This window comes from Acinonyx jubatus, chromosome B2 (assembly GCF_027475565.1).
Source record: "Acinonyx jubatus isolate Ajub_Pintada_27869175 chromosome B2, VMU_Ajub_asm_v1.0, whole genome shotgun sequence".
Lineage (NCBI taxonomy): Eukaryota > Metazoa > Chordata > Mammalia > Carnivora > Felidae > Acinonyx > Acinonyx jubatus.
Window position 1 is genome coordinate 26,182,504 of NC_069385.1, and position 6,423 is coordinate 26,188,926.

At 36.3% G+C, this 6,423-nt stretch overlaps 1 long non-coding RNA gene across 1 annotated transcript in view; it reads right to left on the reverse strand.

The window, feature by feature from the left end:
* The window catches only part of LOC128315500 (uncharacterized), a 31,664-nt gene extending 26,245 nt beyond the window's left edge, over positions 1–5,419 (reverse strand). Inside the window, exon 1 of the long non-coding RNA XR_008298307.1 lies at positions 5,113–5,419. This is a non-coding gene — a long non-coding RNA (uncharacterized LOC128315500). The remainder of the gene's footprint in view (positions 1–5,112) is intronic.
* Positions 5,420–6,423: the final 1,004 nt, after the last annotated feature.

Consider the following 6,423-nt stretch of genomic DNA (forward strand, 5'->3'; position numbering starts at 1 on the left):
GCTGGGAGCCTGGAACCTGCTCCAGATTCTGTGGTCTCCCTCTCTCTCTGCCCTTCCCCCACTCATACTTTGTCTCTCTCTCTCTCTCTCTCTCTCTAAGAATAAATGAACATTAAAATAATTTTTTTTAAAAATAACTAAAGTGAAATAAATACTTCCAGATGTACAAAAGCAGAAAAAAATTCATCACCAACAGACCTGCTATATAAGAAATGTTAAAAGAAAAAAAATTAGAAATGTTAAAAGAGGTTTTTCAGGCAAACATATGAGGACAAAAGGGGAAAAGGAAGAATTGGAACAAACAGAAAACAAACGGCAAGTGGATCAATAATCACATTAAACGTTAATTGTCAAACCATCCCATTTGAAAGGTAGAGATTGTCAAATAAGATTTGTTTTTTTTAAATGTAAGATCTGACTATATGTTACATATAAGCACTCCATAGAAAAGGATAGAAAAAGGGGCGTCTGAGTGGCTCAGTCAGTTAAGCACTGACTTGATTTCAGCTCAAGTCCTGATCTCACAGTTTGTGTGTTCAAGCCCTGTATCAGGCTCCATGCTGACCGTGCGGAGTCTGCTTGGGATTCTCTGTCTCCCTCTGTCTCTGCTCCTCCCCTGCTCACTCTCTAGCTCTTGTTCAAAATAAATTATATATATATATATATACACACACAAAAGAAAAGGATAGAGAAAGATGTACATGCTAACCCTAATTAAAAGACCGTTGGAGGGATTATGTCAGTATTGGACACAATAGATTTCAAAGCAGAGTAGTATAAGTATTTTTTAAAGGTTATTTCAAAGAGATAAAGGGGTTAATCCATAAAGAAGGCATTAAAAAATGTTCATGTAGGGGCGCCTGGGTGGCGCAGTCGGTTAAGCGTCCGACTTCAGCCAGGTCACGATCTCGTGGTCCGTGAGTTCGAGCCCCGTGTCGGGCTCTGAGCTGATGGCTCAGAGCCTGAAGCCTGTTTCCGATTCTGTGTCTCCCTCTCTCTGCCCCGAGCCCGTTCATACTCTGTCTCTCTCTGTCCCAAAAATAAATAAACGTTGAAAAAAAAAATGTTCATGTAACCAATAAAATACATGAAGCAAAAACTGATAGAACTACAGAAGTGGACCAATCCATAATAGTTGATTTCAATATTCTTCTCTCAATAGTTGATAGAAAAAATAGGCCAAAAATCTGTAAAGTCATAGAAGAATTAACAACACAATCAATAGATTTAATTGGCGTTTATAGAACACTCCAACGAACAAAAGCAGAACATGCCTTCTTTTTAAATGCACATGAAACATTTACCAAGATAGACCATATTCTGGGCTATAAAAAAGTGTCTCAATAAATTGAAAAGATTTAAGTTACACAAAGGATGATCTCTGACCATAATATAATTACCAGAAGTTAATGACTGAAATATTTCTATAAAATTTCAAATATTTGGAAGCTAAATGACACACTTCTAAATAACACATGGAACAAATAATCAACAAGGAAATTAGGCAGTATTAAAAGCTGAGTAAAAATGAAAAGAAACTATTCCCAAATTCGTGGGATGTGTTTAAAACAGTACTTAAGGGAAATTTATAGCATTAGAAAGTGAAATCCAAGTAACAAAGGGAGAAACAATAAATCAAATCAGAAAGCAATGAAATAGAAACGAAAACCTAGTAGAGAAAATCAATGAAACAAAAAGCTAGTTCTTCGAGAAGATCAAATAATGAAAGGAGTCACAAATTACCAATATCCACAAAGAGAGATAATAACAGCCTGGAATCTACAGATATTGAAAGAATAATAAAGTAATATTATGAAAAACTTTATGCCAATAAACTTGACAACTTAGATAAAATGGAAAAATTCCTTGAAATACACAAACTTCAGAAGAAATAGGTAACGTGAATAGCCTTATATCTCTCAGAGAAATTGAATTCGAAGCTAAAAACTTTCCCACAGAGAAAACTGGGCCCAGATATTTTTGCTGGTAAAATTTACCAAACATCTAAGAAAGAAACAGTACCAATCACACACAAAATATTGGAGAAGATCAGTGAAAAAGGAACACTTCCCAACTCACTCAAATGAAGCAAGTGTTATACTGCACTAACACAACACAAAGACTACAAGACAAGAAGACTAAAGAGCAATACTTCTCATGACATAGATGTAAAATTACTAAATAAAGATTTCAACAAATGGAATTCAAAACTATATTAAAAGGCCATCATGACCAAGGGAGAGGGAGCTATTCCACAAATGTAACAATAGCGTATCATTCAAAAATCAATTCATGTAACTCACCATATCAACAGAACAAAAGGAAAAAAAATGCATGATAATCTAAATAAAGGCAGAAAAAGCATTTAACAAGATCCAACACCCCTTCCTGATAAAAATTCACAGCAAGGGAACTTTATCAAACTAACCAAGGGAAAAAGGACATCTATGAAAAGCCTACAGCTAACTTCATTCTTAATGATGAAAAACAAATGGTTTTTCCCCCTCAGATCAGAAATGGGACAAGTGTGGACCTTTCCCACTTTTAACCATCATTCTAGCCAAAGACGAAAAGAAAAAACAAATAAATGAAAGATCTCCAAATTGAAGAGGAAGAAGTAAAAGCCTATTTAGAGATGAAATGACTGTCTGTGTGGAAAATCCTACGGAATCGACTAAAAAGCTACAAACCAGACTAAATAGAACTAACGAGGATTCAGCATAAAAGATCAATATACAAAAACTCAGTTGAAGTTCTTCTACTAGTAATAAACAATCAGAAATTTTAAAAAGCAATACCACTAACAACAGCATCAAAATGTGAAACTGGGATAAGTCTAACAAAAGATGTGAGAAACTTATACAATGAAAACCACAAAACATTGCTGTGAGATGTAATAGATCTCCTACATACTTGAAGTGATAAGACCATGTTCCTGGGTTGGAAAACTCAGTGTTCCTAAGGTGCCAATTCTCCTCAAATTGATTTATAGATTCAGTGCAATCCCTATCAAAATCCCAGCAGGCATTCTCATAGGAATTGACAAGTTTATTTCAAAGTTCAAATACAAAATTTAAAAGAAATTCAAAGGAGCTGAAACAGCCAAAACACATTTGGGGAAAAAAAAAAAAAAAGCACAAAGTTAGAGGACTCTGATAACCAGATTTCAAGACCCAGTATAAAGCTACAGTAATCAAAATGTTATGTGGTTAGCATAAAGATTGACAAATACATTAATGGAGCAGAATAGAGGGTCCAGAAACAGACCTACAGATACATGGAAAACTGATTTTCAACACAGGTGCAAAGGAGACAAGGTAATCTTTTCCACCAGTATGCTGAAATGGATATCCATATGCAAAAATATGGACTTCTATCTATACATCTTACCAATATAATAATTAACTCAAATGAAATCATAAATCTAAATGTAAGTCTTACAACTATGCAAATTTTAGAAGAAAATATAGAGCAATATCTTTGTGACCTTAGGTCAGGCAAGATTTCTTAGATGTAACCCCAAAAGTAAAATACTTTTTTTAAATAGTTCAGATATTCTGTTCTTTGAAAGACACTAAGAGAATAAGAAGAGAAGCCACAGACTGGGCAAAATATTTACAAATAATATATCTGAAAAAACACATGTGTTCAGATTATATAAAGAACATCCAGGGACGCCTGGGTGGCTCAGTTGGTTAAGCGCCGGACTTCGGCTCAGGTTATGATCTCATGGCTCATGAATTCAAGCCCCACGTCAGGCTCTGTGCCGACAGCTTGGAGCCTGGAGCCTGCTTTGGATTCTGTGTCTCCCTCTTTCTCTGCCCTTCTCCCACTCATGCTCTGACTCTGTCTCCAAAATAAATAAACATTAAAAACTTTTTTAGAAAAAGAACATCCATAACAACCCACTTAAAAAATGATGTAAAATGGTAAGACTATTTTGAAAAATAGCTTGGCAGTTTCTTAAAAATGCGGTTGTTGTACACCTAGATATTTACTCAAAGGAAAAGAAAGCATATGTACACACAAAGTCTTGTATGTGAACGTGCACAGCAATGTATTTGTAATAGCAAAAACCTAGAAAACACTCCTTTATTCATATAGAGGTGAACGGATACATAGTTTGTGGAATACCCTTATAATGGGAGACACATCGAAAATAAATGAACTATTGGCATAAACAATATGGTTGTTCCTTAAAATAATTATGTTGAGTGAAAGAAGACAGAGAAGAAAGAATACATACTATATTCCTCTTATGTAAATTTTTAGAAGACATTGATTAATCTATAATAATCTATATCATGTATAATAGTCTAATTATTACCAAGAGTCATGGGGAATTTCAGGAAGTGATAGATATTTCATTATCTTGATTGTGGATTTGTTCATCGATTCATATGTATGTCAAAACTCACAATTTTTATGCTTTAGTTATGTGCAATTATGCAGTTATGTATGCCAATTATACTTCAACATAGCTGCTAATAAAAATCTTACAAGCTGATGTTTCCCATTGGATAAAATTTATTTTAAGTCACCATCGAAAAATTTCACAAGGTTTGTGTTTCTTCTTTTCTGTGTTTACAACCCTGGGAATTAATCTGGGAGCTCAATCTCCACAAATTCTATCTGCTGAAGACCACACATTAGCAAATCTGTTGCCCAAGATGGACAACCACTGGCTTAATTAGGGCTTGATATATGAGCTATGGAATCAACACGTTAAACTGACCGCGATTCTTTCCCAGAGGCAGCCTCCGTTCAAGTTTGTACTTTTGCCAAGCCACTCCTGCTTCGTCGATGCCATATCGTCATTACCCAAATTCTTGCACACATCTGACAAAATGGCACTATTTCATCGATGACAAATTGGAATCACAGTGATTGCTTTGGGGTGAACTCTAGATATCTCTCCAAATTGTCCATTTTAGAGTCATCTTAAAGCAAATGGGCAGTCAAACCCCTGTTAAATGTACTGTTTTTTTTTTTATTGCTATAGAGAAGCTTCCAAACAAAATTCCAATCCTCTAATAACTTTAATTACAAGGAAAGAGCCAAAAGCCCATAGCTTATTAAAGACTGTCTTTTGATCCAGTGGCAAAGACCTACCTTGCCTCAAGTCTATAGCAGCCACTGCCAAATTTATGGTGGCTTCCGCTGGCACAGTTTCAGGGTCTTCCTTAGAGCTAATGTTATACAATTCGGCACTTAACTGAAAACACGCATTTGCAGCAAGCTGGCTTACATCCTAGAAGATACTCTTGCTTACTTCTTGTTGGTTTGAAACCCTCTCTGGAGCTTCATGGGTGAAATTTGGAACCAGCGCCTGCACTCGGAAGGCAGAAAGAGACTAAAGAGAGAGGCAACTTACCCCGGGCTGGTAGGTGGCAGATTTAAAAAGAAAAAAAAAAAAAAAAAAAAAGGTACGTACGAGGCTTATCTTGGGAGGCAAGATGGGTGGAGCCCTACATCTGTCCACCAAATCTTAAATGTTTATAAAGAAGCTTTAGCTGGGTTCAGTCACATATACCCTGCAGACAATCTCAGCACCACATCACTGTCTCAAGGCTGTTGTCCTTAGAGCACCTCTGGGAGAGAGAAAGGCAAGCAGAACCCACATTCCAGGAAGGGTGGGGGCGGGACCTGATTGCCCAGTCCAGCTCAGGGGTCAACAGAGGGTCACTTCCTATCAATGACCTCTCCCAACACTCCTTTATAAATTACTGGCCACCTTACACCTTGCTAATTCCCTTCTCAGAAAAAGAAATGCACACAATGGGGGCTACCTAATCTATGACACATCCTTAAAATTAGATATCAAAAATCTTGGGCAAGATTGAAATTTAAGGGAAGAAGCCTAAGTTGCATGAGTTTACTCTGAAATAAGATTTTTAAAGTCCTGATTTGATTAGGTTATTCTGAATTGGCAAAATTAACTTTTGAAATTAATTAGAAATTAACATTTATGAAATTCATAACACATATTTGAGGATGAAAAAAGTTTAAGCTGTATTTTATGCACAATTGTGTCATAGATTGATATGTTTGTGTCCACTAAAATAGCATCCTTTCCTGCTAGGAGGAACCAGACTCCTGGATTGTCTCATTTGGACAGGAATGGAGTGAATCCTACAAGCCCCTAGATAAGGATCTCAGGCTAGAATTTAAAATAATTCCACTGCAAGAATAAAGGAGGTTAATGAACAAGCTGGTTGAAGACTCTGGGACAGAAATGGGAATCTAACCCAGATTCACACCCAAGTTTGTTTGAATCCAAACCCATGTTCTCCCTCTTACAGAAGAGGTAGCCCAGGGTTTGAAATCCAATTCACCAGCTTGGTTGGTGGCATCATGGCCCCTTATGTAAACGAGGAGATTACAGTGATCTTGAAATATGAGCCAGCATCTGTAAACACCTGA